The 19,802-nt window shown below is 35.6% G+C and overlaps 1 long non-coding RNA gene across 1 annotated transcript; it reads right to left on the bottom strand.

Annotated features, from left to right (window-relative positions):
- Nucleotides 1-4,841: 4,841 nt before the first annotated feature.
- On the bottom strand, nt 4,842-19,532 carry LOC105750806. Its single transcript, XR_004229475.1, has 4 exons — nt 19,315-19,532; nt 9,110-10,361; nt 8,103-8,431; nt 4,842-4,961 (listed from the first exon to the last, which is right to left on the bottom strand). It is a non-coding gene; the product is annotated as an uncharacterized LOC105750806 (long non-coding RNA).
- Between the last annotated feature and the right edge of the window lie 270 nt (nt 19,533-19,802).

The raw sequence follows: 19,802 nt of genomic DNA, 5'->3' as shown, positions 1-19,802 counted from the left end.
GTGTTGTTTGTGTGTGTGTGTGTGTCTGTGTGGAGTGCCACAAATGGCAGCAAGTTGGCATAAAGAGTAGTGTTCTGAATTTGGAGTTGGGAAGACTTAGTTTGAATCTAGCTTTCTGATCTTGAGCAAGTCACTTAGCTTTTGCCTTAGTTTCTTCATCTGTTAAAAAAAAAAGGATAATAATAGTATCTACTTCCCACAGTTGTTGTGAGAATCAAATGAGATAATAATTGTAAAGCATTTTACACATTTCCTGGCACATAATAAGTGCTATATAAATATTATCATTATTATCATCATAATATATTTTAAATGCATTAATCTTGTTTGATTTATACAACGGCCTGATACTACTTTATCTGAGATCATGATTACTAACCATGTTTTTTGGAATTTACTTGAAACATAGCAGATTTTATTCTGGAGTCTTCATTCCATATGAATCCTTCTGTTTCTTATGTTTCTTATTTTTAAAAATACTTTTAATAGTTTATTTTTAACATTAATTTTTTAAAAATTTGAGTTTTGAATTCTCTCCCTCTTTCTCACCTCTTCTCTTCCTAACGAGAAGGCAACCAATATAATATCAATTATAAATGTGAAATCATGCAAAGCATTTCCAGATTATCCTTGTTGCAAAAAAGAAGTGAAAAAATTATGCCTCAATCTACACTCAGACTTCAGTTCTGTTTCTGGAGATGGATACCATTTTTTATTATGAGTTCTTTGCAATTGTCTTGGATTGTCATATTGATTAAAATGACTGAACTGGTACATTATGATCATCATCACAATGTTGCTGTTTACTGTAATTCTGCTCATTTCATATTATATCAATTTACATAAATCTTTCTACATTTCTTTATGAAAGCATTCCCTTGACCATTTTTTATTGCATAATAGTGTTCCATCACAATGATATTCCACAGTTTATTCATCCATTCCCGTTATGATCATCTCCCCAAGTTCCAATTCTTTGCCATCACAAAAAGGTCTGCTAAAAATGTTTTTATACATTTAAATATTTTGTATATGTCCTTTTCCTTTATCTTTGATTTCTTTGGGTTATAGATTTAGTAGTAGTGTTGCTGAGTCTGAGAGTATGCACAGTTTTATAACCCTTTGAGCATAGTTTCAAATTGTTCTCCAAAATGGTTAGACCAATTCACAACTGCACCAAGATGAATTAATGGCTGAATTTTTCCAGATCTCCTCCAACATTTGTTATTGTCATTTTCTGGTTGATAGGAATGAGATGTTTTAATTTTCATTTCTCCATTGTTATTTAGAATATTTTAAATATAATGATTGGTTTTATTCCTTTGAAAACTATTCATATCCTTTGACCATTTATCAATTGGAGAATGGCTCTTATTTTTTGAAAATTTGATTCAATTCCATATATATTTGAGAAATGAGGCTTTTATTAAAAGAACTTAGTTTATAAATTTTTCCTAGGTTCCTACTTTTCTTCTAATTTTGACTGCATTGGTTTTATTTGTGTAGAACTTTTTAAATTTAACAATTATTGATTTTATTTACTATGATTTCTTTATCTCTTGTTTGGTCATAATTTCTTCCCTTATCCATATATCTGACAGATAAAATTTTCCTTGCTCCCCTAATTTGTCTATGATTATACTTTATGTTAAATCATATACTCATTTTGATCTTATCCTGGTGTACAGTGTAAGATGTTGGCCTATGCCTAGTTTCTCCAAACTGCTTTCTAGTTTTCCCAACAATATCTGTCAGATTGTGAGTTCTTTTCCCTTACGTATTTCTTGTAAACAGTATATTGTTGGATTCTACTTCCTAATCCATACTCCTGCCTGTTTCAGTTTTATAAGGGATTTTATAACTTTCATTTCTCTCCCTCCTTTTCTTCTTTTACGTTTTTACCTCTTTGACCTTGATTCCTATTTTTACAAAAAAAAAGTTGTAAGAGGAAAGGTGTTTAATCAACATGTCATTTCAGTAGTGTCTGATTCTTTGTGACCCCATTTGGAGTTTCCCTGACAAAGATACTAGAGTGGCTTATTTCCTTCACCAGCTCATTTTACAAATGAGGAAACTGAGGCAAATGGAATTAAGTGACTTGCCCAGTGTCACGCAGCTAAGATGTGTCAGAGGCAAGATTTGAACTGAGGTGTTCCTGATTCTAGGACCAGTATTCTGTTCACTGTACCAACTAGCTGCTTAATAGTAGTGATCTATAATTGATGCAAATTGTTTCCTCTCCATTGCCTTTCTGCTATTTTTCTAAAGTCTTTAGTCATAGGTTCTTATAACCTTTATTCTTTTGTTCCTTTCTTTCTCATTTTCCTTACTTCTTTTGATTCCACTCTTCCTAATCTGCCTTCCAGAGTCGGGGTTTCTTTTGTTTATGATTAATTCCTCCCTGAATCTTTCTTCCTTTTTTAATCCTTTGTTCCTTTTCACTATTCCTGTGTGGTTTGCTAATTACATCAAATGTATTTTTACAGCAAATTTTGTGTATATTGTGTATTTAGCTCTCTTTTTTTCTCTGATTCTCTGATTTCTCTGATTTCTCTGAAATTGCATGGCAATTTCATATTTAGATGATCAGGAAGTAATGTCAACAGTCTAAGCCTTTTGTTTTCTAAGCTAATCAAGTCTCAAGGATGGTTTCAATAACTTTTAAGGAAAAACTAATCTAATTTGTATTGGGATAGGTTTATGGTGTTATTTCTAGTGCATTGCGAGTCTGGGTTTATTTCTTGGGCATCTCTGGCTATTATTTCTTTATCACTGGTGTTTTAATTAATTTATTTATTTTTTCCAGTTTTATCATGAGTTGGAACTTTATGTCAGGGATATATTCTCTGATTGCTTTTTGAGGTTTTGGTTTTGTTTTGTTTGTTTGATTTTATTTGATTCGGTTTGATTTTGTTTGATGCTAATGTTTTCTCAGGTCCTCCAACTACTTTCTCTAGATATAGAGCAACATATTATATGAAGGACCCCAGGAGTTACTCAGGCCAACAAGTTATGCTATTGTGATCTGATTCAGAGCACATTTAATTGTCTTCCAAGTTTTAGCCCCATAAGCACCCAACCTTTATTTATGGGTTCAGATCAACACAGTTTCAGGTTTTATGTATCCATGATCTCATTACCCTAACCTCTGGAATCCAGGTGCCATTTCTAGGTTTTCCTAGCTCTTCCTTGGTTCCCTAGCTCTGGAATCCTTCACTGACATGCTACTGGACTGGCCTTTCCTAATTAAACTCTTTTCCTAATGCCCATGGACTTCTGGCTATCAGTTTATGTAGACTTTGGCTACAAAACACACTTATTGTAGTTTCTGCTTGGCTTTCTTGATTATTAATAATCTTGTGATCTTTTTTTATAGTCGGTGGAGTAGTTCTATTAGAAAAATGGGTTCCTCTGCTATTGTATAATTCTGTTATTTTGAAGAAGTCTTTAAATGAGATTTTAATGGACTTTCTCATTAGATATTTCACAAACCTCTCAACAGAAATATTCAATGAGCTTGCATAGGCCCTTCATAGAAAGAAACCATCCAAGTTCAAAAATAGAGGCCCATTTTTTCATAACCTCATTAAGTTGATGAACTCTTATGATCAATGTCCCACTCCTAGATTTTAGCAAAACATTTTATGAAGTCTTATTTGCTCTTCTTATAGAAAAGATGAAGAGTTGTGAGTTAGATCCAGTATAATTAAGGTATTCCATGCCTACACAACAAATGTTTGAAATGTAGAAACTACATATAACTCTACCCTACCTCAGCAGTCCTCTTAGAGATAGGAGAGTGAGCATTCAGTCATAACACTTCTGTTTATAACAAAGGCAAAAATTGCAATCTTCCTTGGAAATTTGGTGGGTCAGATAGCAGATCAAATATTCAAATACTTGGCATTATACATTCTATGTTATTCAACCCATCCATCTATTTTATACATGTAGGTTTATTTTAGAGGTAGCATGAAGTTGTGAATTGAGAATTGAGCCTAAATTTAAAAAGACTTACATTTAAATCCTGATTCTGATACTTAATAGCTATGTGACTCCAGGCAAGTTACTTGACCTCTTTGAATCTCAGTTTCCTTATCTATAAAATCAAAAAAGTGATACCAAAGGGTTTTTGTGAGACTTAAATGAGATCATAAATGTAAAAAACTTTGAAAAGTTTGAAGTGTTTATAAATGACAACTATTATTATTGCGTTCAGTCATTTTCAGCTGTGTCCAACTCTTCATGACTCCATTTAGAATTTTCTGAGAAAAGATACCTAAGTGGTTTTCCATTTCCTTCTCCAGCTCATTTTACAGATGAGGAAATAAGAAGACAGGATTAAGTGACTTTCCTACGGTCAAAATGTTGAAGATGGATCAGAACTGAGGAAGAGGAGTCTTCCTTACTTCAGACTGAGTACTCTATCCTCTGTTACACCTAGATGCTCATACTATTATTATTAATTATCTCATAGTTTTTAAAAGTTTTTATTTTTTTATTTTTAAAGCTTTTTATTTTCAAAACATATGCACAAATAATTTTTCAACATTGACCCTTGCATAGCCTTGTATTTCAGATTTTCCCCTCCTTCCCCCCCACTTCCTCCCCTAGATGGCAAGCAGTCCAATATATGTTATAAATATGTTAAAATATATGTTGAATCCAATATGTATAAACATGTTTATACAATTCTCTTGTTTCACAAGAAAAATCAGATCAGAAAGGAAAGTAAATGAGTAAGAAAACAAAATGCAAGTGAACAACACAAAAAAGAGTGAGAATGTTATGTTGTGATCCATATTCAGTTCCCACAGTCCTCTCTCTGGGTATAGATGGCTCTCTTTGTCACAAGATCATTGGCACTGGCACCAGTCATCTCACTGTTGGAAAGTCACATTCATCAGAATTGATTGAATCTTCTAACTCTTAACTCCACATTTTTTCCAGTATACTTTCTCCTGGGTGAGAAAAGGTACAGAGAGAAAAGTATTAATTCTGGTATTAAGCAATTTTTAATAAAAGTTCTTTCAGAATTCCCATTGTATCTTAAAAGGTACCACCTAGCAGGACTTGCAGATTCACTTTAAAGAATAAATCATGTATTGGACAGACACTTCAGAACAGCAGGCGTTCTCGTCATCAGAACTTCTAAAACTGTGGTGTCATGTTACCGAATGTGGGAGTCGTGAAAAATTTGGCAACAGTAAAAGGCATCAAATATTCCTTCGGAATTTAATTCTTCATATGAAAATAAATAAGCACATTTATGTCATTAGTATGTAAACTTCTTTATAATTTATTGTTAGTAAATGTTTTATTTGTATACCTATTGTATATAACTATATACTTCACGGTAACATAAAAATTTCTCAGGCAAAAAAGGGTCATGAATGGGAAAAGTTTAATAAGCTCTGCTCTACATAATCAAAGAGATCAGGCCATTTTGCAACTACTGTGGTAACTCTGCTCATGAGTTAGAGTGGAGGTAGGCCAAAATTTCAGGAACTCCAGAAAAATAACTTGAGAATATAAGGGAACAGAACTCAGGATCCCTGGAAATACTTGTTAATTGCATCTGTGGAGAGGCATTTTGGGAAAGGGAAGGAAGTTCTATAACTGGAACAATAGATAACATTAAGAGGAGGATACAGAAACTTAGAAATGGCTCACAGAAGAATAAATAGAAGGCATAGGATTGGAAGAAGAAACCTTTTTGATTTTTTAGGCAAAATACTTTTGGCATTCAAACATCATGAACAGTCCATGAGAGTTGCACTGACAGAGCTACTGTAAATGAGGACTTCAAAATCTTACTCTCCAGGGAGCTTTAATAATATAATAGCTAAGGCAAGGTGATTAGCTAAATGACCTTCAAAACTCCTTCAGGCTGAAATGGTAATATACAATCTTTCCAGGACTACCATTGGAATAACTGTACTTTATACTAGTGTTCATTCTCTCAAGGTATCTCAAATATTCCAGGGAATAGTGGAGTTTTGGAACCTGCAACCTGGATGTCTGTGGTGATGGAGACTTTTTTTTTTTTTTTTGCTGAGACAATTGGGGTTAAGTGACTTGCCAGGGTCATACAGCTAGGAAGTGTTAAGTATCTGAGACCACATTTAAACTCAGGTCCTCCTGACTTCAGGATTGGTGCTCTATCCACTGCACCATCTAGCTGCCCTGGTGAAGGAGACTTTCAAGAGAGATACAGTAGTGAGTGAATGCCAAAGAACTCCAAAAAGTTATTTGTTGGTAGCTGTAGATAGTAAATTGTAGAGGAATAGATAGCTATGCTGAATGCTAAGGATACAGATAAAAGCAAGCACATCACAGCTGATGGCACAAAAAGGGGAACTGAAAGAGTGGTTCCAGACAATGAGGTATGATATGAAGATAACTAGGAAGTGATAGAGAGGCTTTTTTCTAGGCAAGATAAGATGAATTCTTTTATAAAAAGTCCAGCAACACAGTAGAGAGGCCAAGATGACGGAGGAAATAAGAATCATGGCTGGAAGATAGGAAATATGTGAGGAGATATTCAGAGAAATTTGGATGACAGTCCTCTTCTTCCTCTTGGTCATCTCTGTGCTCTGCCCAAATATTCCCTCTCCATCCTAAACCAAAAAAAAATCTGCCATAGGGATAACAAGGAATTTCAGAGTTGCTGTTTGGTCATGTAACTTCATTTTTGGTGGCCACTTTAAAAGATTTTGATGTGCAATTAATTTTCTATACGTTTCTTTCTAATTTTACAATACCCATGCTTTGTATTCTAAAGCAATTTGCTCATAAAATATCCTTTTGATTTTCATAAGAATATGCTTGCCATGTCAGTACTGTGAAGGTTCCTCAAGATGAATTCAATTTAACTCTTTCTCTTCACTAGCTATCAAGGTATCAAGAACTACCTCTGGATGTAGTGAGCACTAGAGGTCTTCAAATGATGGCCATTTTAGGGTGGGGAAAAGGGGAAGAAATGGGTTCACTTTTGGACATACTAAGTTTAAGATGTCTATGGGACATCTAGTTTGTGATGGCAGTTGGAGATGAGAGACTAGAGGTTGCCAAACATTCAACTACTGCAGAAAATGCAATTCTCATGGGCTATTCATGTTGTTTGAACATCAAAAGTATATTTGCCTAAAAGAATATTTTATGGAGAAATCACATAAGATAAGCACTCGCATGGAGGTCAGAAGAAGTGCTACAAGAACACTCCCAAGGTCTCTCTGAAGAACTATGGAATTGATTGCATGACATGGGAAACACTGGCAAAGGAATACTCAGCATAGCATGCTCACATCAAAAAAGGCACTGCGCTCATGAGTAAAATATAATTGCAGTAGGTCAAAAGAAACATGAGATGCACAAATTTAAAACCATCTCTACTCCAAAAGTTCCTGTAGACTATTTGTGCCTTACCTATGGTAAAGCTTTCTGAGCTTAATGAGTTAAGACAGAAGATCCTAGACAGAACACGTAACCACTGATTTTTTGGAATACAGGAGTGACATGGTCAAAACTATGCTTTAGAAAAATCACTTTGGCACTTGATTTAGAAGGGTGGATTTGAATAGAAAGAGATGAGAAATGATGATGACCTGAACTAAAGTGGTGACTGAATAATGGGGAAAAGCAGAAATATATATATATATATATATATATATATATATATATATAATATTATATATATAAAACAAATACACATATGTATGTATGTATGTATGTATGTATGTATATAATGCTATGAAAATAGAAATGATGAGATTTGACAATGAATTGGATATATGAGGTGAGAGTGAGGAGTCCAGGATGACAGTGGGTTGTAAGCAGAGGTGACTAGATGAATGATTGTCCCCTTTTATGGTAACGAAGAAGTTGGGAAGAGGAAAGGGTTTTGTTTTGGACAGATTGAATTTGAGATGTCTACATTTGAAATCCAGGTCAAGATTGACTGGTGATGTAGGACTAGAGAGCTCAGGGAAGAGCATAGAGCTGGATATAGAGATATGGAGTTACTTGCAAAAGCTAATTATTGAATATGAATTTATGGGTGACTAATAGTTTGTCTTTCCTAGGTTCCCAATGGTACATACCTACATCACCATCACTGACTTCATGGACAGTTCTTCCTTCAGGGTGCCAATTTCTCTGCTAGGATTCCATTCCTTTTGCTGAAATCTTCATCCTTTCCTTTCTCACCTTTATCTGCAAGTGTTTCCTCCATAGTGTGTTCTTCCCCTAAGCCTTAAGAGCATTGAGGACCATATCATTTCTCACAGTAGAAAGTTGGTAGTCTCAGCCTCAATCCCTTGGCTGACTCCTTATTATTCCTGAGTATTAGGAAGTATGATCCAGGGTTGGAATTGGGATATAGTGTGTAGAGATTATCCTTGCAAAGAGTAGATCATTCAAGCTAAACTTGCTGACAAAGAAGTTCAACATAAAAACTTTATTAGCAATATTATATAACATCTAAAAAGAGAAAATTATTTAATAAATTAGAAAAGACTTTTGCAAATGGAGATGGATGGGTTAGAAGGAAATTTCTTTAAGTGAATGGGAATTCTACAACCATTCACCTCTACAACTAGAGATATTACATTGAAGAGCTGGCATATCCCATGGTCAATGCTGACATTTTAAGTAGGAAGTAAAAGAGAGAAAGAATAATAGTGTTTAGAGCTGGAATGGACCTTAGGATACATCTAGTCCAAACTCCTCATTTTACAGATGAGGAAATTAAGGCCAAAAAAGGAAATTGACTTAAGTTCCCACAGGTAGTTAGTGGCAAAAACTAGTTCTTTGATTCCCGATCAGTGGCAGTGTGTTTTTACTACTATATCCTAAGTGGAAAAGAGAGGAAAAAAAGAAGGCTGACTAAAAAGAGCTAAAACAAGGAGAAGTTCAGAGGGAAGGAAAAATACTCAGTAATGTTGATCCTCCCTTGTTTATCAAAACTCCAGGACATTTCAGACCCCAGGGCAACACACATTTTAAATTTGGGGGTGATGAGCAGGAATTGAGAGTTTGGGGGGTATATGTAAAGGAGGAACATATAAGGCAGGGCCCAGTGCCATTTATTTTTATCATGATCACTTACCTGCCTACCACGAGGTCATCAAAAAGTCTGACACAAGGACATTGCCCTGGGAAAGAGGATATAAAAGCTGATGGAAGCCAAGGATACTTGCTAACTTCCTTCTCCAAACTGAAGCTCTTCCTCTCTCTAGTAATAATCTGTTCTCTACCCTCAGGGCATTCTATGTGAATCCTACTTCCCCTTGGACTATTCTAAACCTTGTGCTCATTGTATATCATGGATTAAGATTTCCATCAGGAACAAGATGCCCCCAGGGAAATGAAGATGAGAGGATAGCTGGAAAAGTCCAATTTTTATTATAAACCTATCTCTGAGCCAAGCTGACTCTTCAAGTCCTGTTCTCCCTGTTCTCCTCTGTTTAAGTCATTCTTTAACCAATTTCTCCATTACCTAGAATATTGCCAAAACAAAAACAGGAAAACTGGAGATGACAATTGGAATCCAAGAAGTTGTGATCTGGGGAGTCTACCAAATAGTCATAGTTACATTTCACTCCTCAGTCACATATACTTAGGTCACATGTACCCCCAAGATGTAGGTATTCATATTTGCTTCTGGAGAAAGACACATAAACTGAGGCAAACTTAATCAGAGTAGAAAGCAGAACCCAGACTAAGATTAGAGAAGGAACCCACCAGAAATCAGAAATCCTGAGACAATCAATATTGGCATTAAATAATCATTCTGGGAATAAAGAGGTACTTGTGATGGGATTTCCTTCAATTTTCATTCAGAAAAATCACAGAATTTAAATTTGAAGTGACCTCAGCAGTCTTTTGATTCAACTCATAGCTGAACATAGTTCTACTACACATACCCAACAAATCTCTGCTTAAAGAATTCTAAGGAGGGGAACCTATCATCAGTGAGACAATCCATTCCACTTCTGAATACCTCTGAATGTTAGATCTCTTTTCCTAACATTTTTCCTGAATTAGCTTTTTTTTTTTTTTTTTGCAGTTTTGTCCCATTGTTCTTCATTCTGACCTCTAAGCTTAAACAGAAGTCTAATGACTCCTTTCTACATAAGAGCCTTTTAAATATTTGTCTTCTCTTCTCCAAGCTAAACATGCCTTGATTCTTTAAATAATCTTCATATTGTTGCTTTCCCCCCTATACTCTTCATTTTATCAGTGTCCTTAAACTGTGATTCCCAGAACTGAACACAATGCTCCAAAAGGTCTCTGATCTTGGATCAGCAGCTGGTCTCTTTCTCCATGGTGCCTGTTTCCTTCAACAGTAGTTGCAGAACCTAGAATGGAAACAGAACTATTGGTTTTGCAGACATTGCAATGTTGAATGACAGAAATAGGGAGGTTCTTAGGTTTGGGGCCCTGATTTTTTTTCACTGACATTTGAAGCATGTGGTGATTGAGGTAACTTGATTTGTGGTAGTGACTCATCTGGCATATGCCAGGTAGCATATTCTGACTCTCCCTGAAGATGTTTTCCTGCTTCATCTAGGTCAACTTACATACTGTATGGGTGACAGTTAGTTGGAATTTCATGGGGATGGCTAGTCCCTTCTCCACAGGAATTAATTCCTCAAGTGATGGCTGTAGGAGCTGAGCTGGGAGCAGAGTTAGTGATTTGGGGAAGAGGGGAAGAGGGAAGTGGAATCCTGCCATTTCTGGAATTCTTAGATTTACCAAGTGCACATAAGAGAGACTTAGTTCATGTGAAAATGGAAGTTTTAGTTCACTGAAGCAATATGATCCACCAATATAATATGGCTGCCCTCAAAAGCCAGAGCAACTTATAATGTTGAGAACTGAGTCCAGTTCTTGTAATCACACGTAGAAAGAACATAGACCTATTTGAATGTACCCAGAAGAATATGTCTAGATTGAAAGTAATGCCATACATGAAATTCGGTTGAAAGAACTAGAAACATTTAGCTTAAAGAATTCTATGAGATACATGAGCATTGTCTCAAATTTTTTAGGGAAGTCATGTGAATGAAGACTTGTTCTAGGGTTGCATGCTGGGTTGAACAAAATATAGGGAGACAGATTTGGGGAGTATCAGGGTAAATTTCCTAACAATTAGACTGTCAAAAAAAAGGATGTCCTATGAGTGGGTTCCCCATTATTAGAAGCATTGAATCAAAGATTTCATGACCAGAGATTTTGTACAATAAATACATGTGTTTAGGTGAGGGTTGGACTGGATAAACTATAAAGGCTCTCTTCCAACTCTGAGCTTCAATGATTTCTCCATTCCCTTTCTTAAAATTCTTTGTTATCTTCACTCCATTCCACCCCCAATTCAAAACTTCCTGTAACACTAACCCCTCTTCTACCTGCAGGCTATATGTGTCCTTTCCTTCCATGAAGTTCACACTGGCTGAGCCAGCTTGAATAACAAGGACAGACTTTCTGGTTTTTCTTCCCCTTTCCTTCCTTTGTATCCCACTACTGAAGCTATTAACTCAAAAATCCTTTTTGAACCTAGAATATTTTAGGGGTAGAGTAGCAAATGTAATGACAATTTTTAGCTCTACCTACTGCAGAAATTAAGTCTATTTTAATTCCCTATTCTACAGTTTCCTTGTAGCACAGGAAATCAAATTCTATATTTCATGTCAGCTGGACAAAGTTCTTATGGCTATTTCATTGAAGCCCATCTCAGAAGGCTAGAAAGGAGGATTCTACTGAAGAAGATGGTGAATGGGAACCCTTCTGCTCCTTTTTCCTTTTTCTCAGACCAGGAGGTAGTAATCTACTCCATATCTAAATGCCTTCCTCATTTTTTCCTCCCTGTTCAGTTCATGGCTATTTTCCCTCTCCCTGGAAAACTCCTCCACCCCATATTTCCCTACTATTGATCTTCTTTTCCAATTCTCTTTCCCTTCAGAAACCTTTAATCAGTCCTTTCACTCCATTATCTTTCCTTATCCTGATATAACCTCTTATCTTTCTTAAGCTCTAGCTAAGATCAAATGAAACAGCATGTGAAGTGCTTGTTTGTTTTTTTTTTTAAACTTGAAGTACTTTATAAATGCTGGCTAGTATTATTACCTCTGTATTCTTAGGCTTCCACCTTCTTATTCTGCTCCCAGAGGTCTGTCTAGCTAAATAAGCAAATGATTACAAAAACTGACAGAGTAATCAGGAACCCAAGTGGAGGGTTCTTCCTGTATCAACCTATGGATTCTTCCCCTTTAACAGCAGGAGAACAGTAAAAATGGCTGCAGCATGTCCTGTTTCTAGAAAGACCCCAAGAATCTATGCCTTTGAAGAACTCTGGTGCCCCAGATCCTAGAGACTGAAACCCAATCCTTTGCAATCGAGGCCCTGCATCTATAGAATCCCCTGCAACTATAGAATCTTGTTTAGTTCTACATAGTTAGAATAGGAAAAAAATAGCTGCTCCTTTCTATGGGAATAATTTTCTTTATACAGACACACTTTAGAACCCCTAAAAGATCTTAGTCTGGTGATGCTATCACCAACAATGGTTCTCTTCTTTATCCCTTATATACATTATTCCCACAGAATGGTATTGAACATCAATAAAAATCCACTTTGGGGAGGATTCTGGGAAAATGGCAAAGTGGGTCAGTAAATTTCAATCTCTCCATATTTTCCCCACAAACAGAATAAATTTTCACCTCGGGGTGAACATAGACTGGTGAAAAATCAAGAAGACTTAGGGCAGAGCAGAAGTTCTACTGGTACAACAGGCTAGGATTAACCCATGTGAACTGCAAACACCTTCATCTAGGTGGAAACAAATAGCAAGTGGGAACCCCTGAAGCTAGCTGGTTTTGATTGGTGCTTCAGTAGGAACCACAGACACTTCATCTCCTGGACTGTGTGGGGACTTGGAGATCTGAGTCCTGAAGACTGAGGGAATTTCTGCTGATTAGAAACTCCATGCCTACCTGTACTGCAGACACATGGCCCTTGATGAGACAAGAACCAGCACATCTGTGAGTACAGAAGCAGTGGGGCAGGGACTCTGCTGGCTGCTGGCATTTGAAGGAAGTTAGAGCTTTTGTTTTGGGTTTCCAGGTCAAACAGGAGAGCTGAAGTGAAGCTAGAGGCACCCCCAACTCCACAATTAGAGGAAGTTACACTAATATTTCTCATTAAAAAAAAAAAAAAAAGAAGGGCCAGCTAGATAGTACAGTGGATAGAGTACCAGCCCTGAAGTCAGGAGAACCTGAATTCAAATCTGGTCTCAGACACTTAATGCTTCCTAGCTGTGTGACCCTGAGCAAGTCACTTACGCCAAATGCCTCAGGAAAAAAAAATCAGCAAAGAGAGAACCTAATCATAGAAGTTTACTATGAGAATAGGGAAGACCAGGCTTTATCTTCAGAAGAAGGTACTAAAGTTTAAAAAAAAAAAAAAGCTTCTTCTACTCCAAATTGAAATGTGAAATGAACTACCTGCCCAAAGAGAATTTATAGAAGTAAAAAAAGAATTTAAAAATTGAATGAGAGAGATGGAGGAAAAAGTAAAATAAATAAGTAAATAAATAAAAAACCCAAAAAGATTATGAAAAAAATTAACTAGAAAAAGAGATACAGAGTCTCAAAGATGAAAATAATTCTTCGAAAATTATGATTAGACAAGGAAGCCAGTGAAGCTATGAGAGACCAAGAAATAACAAATCAAATTCTAAAGAATGAAAAAATTGAAAAGAATGCAAAACATCTTATAAGAAATATGACATATCTGGAGAACAGATCAAGAAAAGAAAATATAAGAATAATTGGGCTGCTTGAACATTGTGACCAAAAAAAAAACCTTGACACAATAATGCAAGAAGTAATTCAAGAAAATTGTCCTGGAATGATAGAACATGAAGGGAAAGTAGAAATAGAAAAAAAAATCCACCAAACACTACCTCAATGAGAGCTTTTGTGAAAGACACATAGAAATATTATTGCCAAATTTCAAAGCCTCCAGATCAAAGAGAAAATTATTCAGGAAATAAGAAAAAAAAAACAATCCAAATATGTTGGGTCCTATACAATTCTAATTGTACAGGACCTATCAGCATCCACAATAAAAGACCATAGGTCCTGGAATCATATTTACTAACAATTAAATGAACTAGGCCTGTAGCCAAAAATATCATATTCAGAAAAATTATCTATAATATTGAATGAGAAAAAATGGACTTCAATGAACTTGCAGATTTTCAGGACTTTCTAACAACCAAACCCAAACTTAATAGATAATTTAACATATAAGAGCCAATATCAAAGAACAATTTCAAGGAACTCAACATGGGACAAAATTTTTTTTACATGAAAAATGTGTACCATTTGTTTAAGATTGACATCAACAACAGGGTAACTCAAAAGAAAGATTGGGGCAGAATTAAGGTAAAAATAGTAATTATATTATACAAATGAGGTGCAGAAAAAGAATAGACACAGAGGCATTAGATGGAGGAGGAGGGCTCATAGTTCTGAAAACCTATTCACATCGGAAATGGATTAAATAGGCAACACTATCATATATACCATATATACTATAGCACCATCCAAAATCTATAAGGAATAAGGGGAGAGGGATGGGTGAATAGGGAAGCAAAGGGTAAGAGAAGACAAAGGAGGGATCCTTGGGTGAGCAGAAGGTTAAGTAATAAGCAAGGCAAGTTAAGGAGCAGAATTAAGCAGAGTCAGAAGGCATAGGAAAAATATGTGTATTTGGGGATGGGGTGGGAGTGTGTGTGTGTGTGTATGTGTGTGTGTGTATAAATATATATATATGTGAGGGATGTAGAAGACCCTTACCCAAAATGACTACTCAGGGATCACTCAGTAGAAGGCAGAAAAGTTGTTTATTGAAAACCTCCGGAGGATGAGCTGGCCCATTGTGAGATAAGAAAGAGAAAGCTCAAGGTAGGAGGGCTAAAGATTTAGGGAAGATATACAGTTTTTATAGGTTTGGTTACAAAGGATTACATCATAGGTTGGGGATCATTGAGAAATAGGGGCCTTCTCCCCTAATTGAATGTTAAACATTGGTGCCAAAGGCAGATTAGAACGGAATGCTTTGTTTCCCTGATTCCGAGATGAATCATCAATCAGACCTTCAAACTTCAGATTACTGAGCTGAGATTTAATAATCTAAATATTGATAACATTGAACAAGGATAAATGTCATCATTTCTGGTTAAGTAAATATATCTAGTTTTAAGTAAATATTGGTTTGCACACACCGTACTTATGCACGTCATAGAGACATAGAAATAATAAAAATAAAATACAGAAAAAGAATTCATACATTCCTGTAAGTTCTTCACCTCATCTCTCTATTCCCCACATATACATATATATGTATTTATGTACAGAAATATATCCTTTCTTAACTATTGCCCGCTTGGAGGTGGGGGTAGTCCCACCCACCTGATGAAAGGGGGGAAAAGGTGCACAGTAGAGAAAAAAGGAACAATTTACAAGGAAGTCAAGAAAAGATGGACACATGAATATAATTTGTTCTAATATATATATATACACATATACCTCTCTCATCCACTAAGAAAATGTTACAGTCTCAAGCCTCTTTGAAGAAGGGACCCCAAAACTCTAAAACTCCTTGAAGGAGAAAATCTCCTTTAACTCTGCCTCAGTGAGGGACCCCACCTGAGGCAAACAAGATAAACAACTTCATTCTGTTACCAAGGTGGGATTGGTTCAGTCCTGAGCTAAAAGAATTCCAACCCTATTCAATTAAACTCCACTCACCAGCTTCATTGGGACAGGGAGCAGGCCTCACTTGCAGCCAAAGACCTCCTTATAAAAATGGCAATTAGAAACTCGGTTCTTTGAAGAGATAACAGCCATGCCAGCTATGCCTTGCCATGCTATGCCAAGGAGGTCTCTGCTCACTTTTCCAGTACTACCCTCTCTTTATCCTCACCTATTTCCCTAACGAGACTTTATACCTCTCTTGTTGGGATTTCTAACCTTACTTCCCAATCCTTATTAATAAATCTCTTTTATCAATCTAGGGTTTGGGGTTTGTAAATTCCTTTATAGAGAATCTCTGTGCTGCCAGAAGGGGGTTCCCCAAAACTCCCTACCCTGGCACTGAATCCCAAGGGGGTGTAGGGGAGTCAAACCTCTCCATTTGTTTCCCTGAACCCCAAACCTGCCACTAGGCCTCATCATTTAACTCCCTGACCACCAGAAACCCTAATCTCATTTTGGTTCCCTATGAAAGGAAACCCCAAATCCTAAACCTCATCACCCTCATTCATTAATAATGATTCCATAGAAAAATGTTCTGGTAGATTTAGGAGTCCCTGGCTTATACCAATTTGTGACATAAAGAAAGTTACCTATTTCTGGGAAGGGTAAGGACTGAGGATGAATGATGTCTTCTTGCTACACCAGAAATTATGAATTTCATTCTGAATGGAATTACTATTCCTTTCTTCTAGATAAACCACAATCTTCTATCCCTTAGCAAATGGCATTCATTAGTTGCTATAACTAAAAAATAATTGAAAATTGGTGATTATCAATTGGACCAGGCTGATTATTGCATGGTAGACACATAGTTTGTTATTGTTGAGCTTATATTCAAAACTTTTCTAGGTCACTGAAAGCTTCTAGAGTTTATGATTTATGGATAGAATCATGAAGAATCCAGGACCATTTCCCTGGTGAAACATTTATTTCCTAATGATTACAATCCAATTCTGTTCTGCACCTGAATCAACTTTAAGCACCTCATTATTATTGCTCATTAGTCTCAAAACCCTGTTATCATAGTCCAACAGCTGTTATCTGAAAGCCAGCAATATTTGTGGCCTTAGCATCCTGGTCAGATAGAAATGTATCATTTTTAACTAGATAGCACCCAAGATCAGGTGACCTTATTACCACATCAGTTACATTAATGATATTTCAAATCTTTTGAAATGTTAAAGCCATTCTATATTTTGACCTTGGTATTCTAGCTATAAAATAATGAGTCGAATTACAATCAAACTAACAATTAAGATTAGGGTAAGAATTAGGGATAAGGTAAATAAATTTGCAAGTCCAAATTTAATTCATGTTTATTAAGCATCTAATATCTTCCAGACACTGTGTTAAGTGCTAATGATAGACATTTAAAAAAAAAAAAGATAGTGTCTTCCCTCAAGGATATTACAATCTAATGGGGTAAGATAAAAAACAAAAGAACACTGAAAAGGGAGGGGAAGTGCACCAAGGAGCACCCAATGGTTTTTCAGAATTCAAAAATTCTGGTGCACTAGAAACTTCAGGTACCAGAACCATCTAAAAGGAAGAGAAGTGATAGGCTGATTATCAGGTGGGGCATCCTGGAGTTCAAACCCAGAAAACCTGAATGGGAGGTCTGAACAAGTAGGCAAACATAAGAGAAATTTAATCCCAAAGGGATTAAATCCTTGTGATTGCTCTTGATTTTTAGACAACCAAGATCATATGAACCTGCAATCTACTGGTCTCACATCACAATAAAGTAAACATTCCAGGTCTGCACAAAAATGAAAAGAGAACATGGACAAGTTCCTTCAGAGTGCTGTAGGCAAAATTCCACGCACCAACATCTATATAGTATTGCTTTCATCAGCTTCCATATTTGTAATAGGCAGAGTAATAAAATATATATTAATCCATAAGCCTTCAATTATACAAAAGTTATTTCAAAATAATAGATTTGACATGTAAAGAAAACACATAAAAGTTAAGTATCATCCAAAGTAAAAAAAGAAAACAATGCAAAAAAAAATTTTAGTAGATCCTTTTAAAACCAAAATACCTCAAAATGAGTCTTCAAGTGAAAATCTCTTTAGTGGGTCCCTGAAAATGTAAAGGAAGCCCAAATTTATCCTTGATAAATTCTCATAATGTAGAACTCCCTCTAAGTAACCTCTTCCAACTGGTACATGTACTCCCAGATTAGGTCCCCAGAAGATGGCTGCTGTCTTTGGTATCCCCAATACTACAGCTCATGAAGCCTATGCTTTCCCTTAATGGTCAACAAGTAAATATTATTAGCATGGTGCAAGGATATTTACTAGATGGCATAGGAAAAAATGGTTATTACATGTAGAGAGCCAGCATACTTCTGGAGAGTATACTTAAAACAAAGTATTAACTCAGAGGAATTGATGAGATAATGGTTATCTAGTTTACATATATACTTAGTCCTTAGCATGGAGATGTAAAGTTCTCTAAGTTCACACATAATCAGTATGCTGTAATGATGTAATTACAATAAGGTATATAAGGGCCAACAAGGACTGGAAGAGAGACATTCCATCTCTCACCATTTTGGTGGCTCTCCTGCCTTCTGCATTCCTCCATTAAGACCAAGGCCCATCTGAAGGTTCCCCAGAAAGCTATCCAGGTCCCAGGTGAAGGAAACAGACTGTGAAGGTGATAAGAAAGACTTTGGACTTTATCCTAACTATTCTCATGGTGATTATTCTGCTGAAACCAAGGCTGGTCCTAAGACCCTCCAGAAAGCCAGCTTGGACATTACAGTTACAGTACAGAACATTCCTTCAAAAAGTGTGATATACAAGATAAATAGGAACTTTGACAAAATTATATAGATTTCAAAAATAGGAATAAAAGTTATCAATAATCATATGAAAAAAACTTTAAATTTATCATGAGAAATTCAAATTTTAAAAACATTAAGGTATCACACTTCAGATTGGTAAAGATCATAAAAAATAAAAAAGTTAAGTGTTGAAGGGATTATAGAACTAGCACATAACTGTCCTGTAGGTGGAACTGTGAATCACCCCAACCATTCTATACAAATATAAATAATTCATAATCTTGACTGAATGAATTAATATAAAGTAATCAAGAAAAAAGCACAATTTCTGAAATAACTATAATAGTTTAATTAAAACAACTTTGAGAGACTTCAGAACTTTAATCAGTGAGGTGACTTATCATGACTACAGAGGAAAAATGATGAATAGGTGCTTTTTTTTTTTTTTTTTTTTTTTTTGGCAAAAAACGCGGTAGGCGACTGGAGAATATAGCATCCTGGGCTAGTAAGTTGGTTTGTATTCTGCTATATTTGTTATAAGAGAAAATACTTTTGAGGGTGCATGGGAAGTCATTGGAAATTACCAAAATTAGAAAATAATGAATCTATTAAGCACTTACATCATGCAAAATATTGTTTTAAGTGCTAGAAAAACAAGTAGAAAAATAAGATAGTCCTTAATTTCAAGGAACTCACAGTGGTAGCTCCCTTCAAAAATGGATGCAAGTTATTCCGGAGGTTCTTTGACTCAGAGTCCAGAGTTGTCTCCATCAGGGTCTGAGGGGAAGTGATTTCTCTCATCTGATACATACCATCTCTTGTTTATCTTTTTTTTTTCATCTCTTGTTTATCATGATGACTTGCTATCAGAGCTTATCATACATTCCTATAAAAATAAAATAGACAAAAATTTAAAACATGCCATAGATATAAAATAAGTCATATACAAAGAGAAATACCAGAAATATTAATTGTATATTTCATTAATATGCTGTCATATAAAAAGAATATTTAAGGTGGGCTAACATAGGGATAGAAGGATTTTCCTTGATACAATAAAAAGTAATTTGAATTCTAAATCTAATATAATAAGGAATGGAGAGATAGTAAGGTTGTTTTCCACAAAATACAAGGTATAAAGCAGCAGTTTCAACTCTTAGTATAACGTTCAACATATTTTTAGA

Source organism: Sarcophilus harrisii, chromosome 5 (assembly GCF_902635505.1).
Source record: "Sarcophilus harrisii chromosome 5, mSarHar1.11, whole genome shotgun sequence".
NCBI classification, from domain to species: domain Eukaryota; kingdom Metazoa; phylum Chordata; class Mammalia; order Dasyuromorphia; family Dasyuridae; genus Sarcophilus; species Sarcophilus harrisii.
This window is presented reverse-complemented; position numbering and strand designations above follow the sequence as displayed.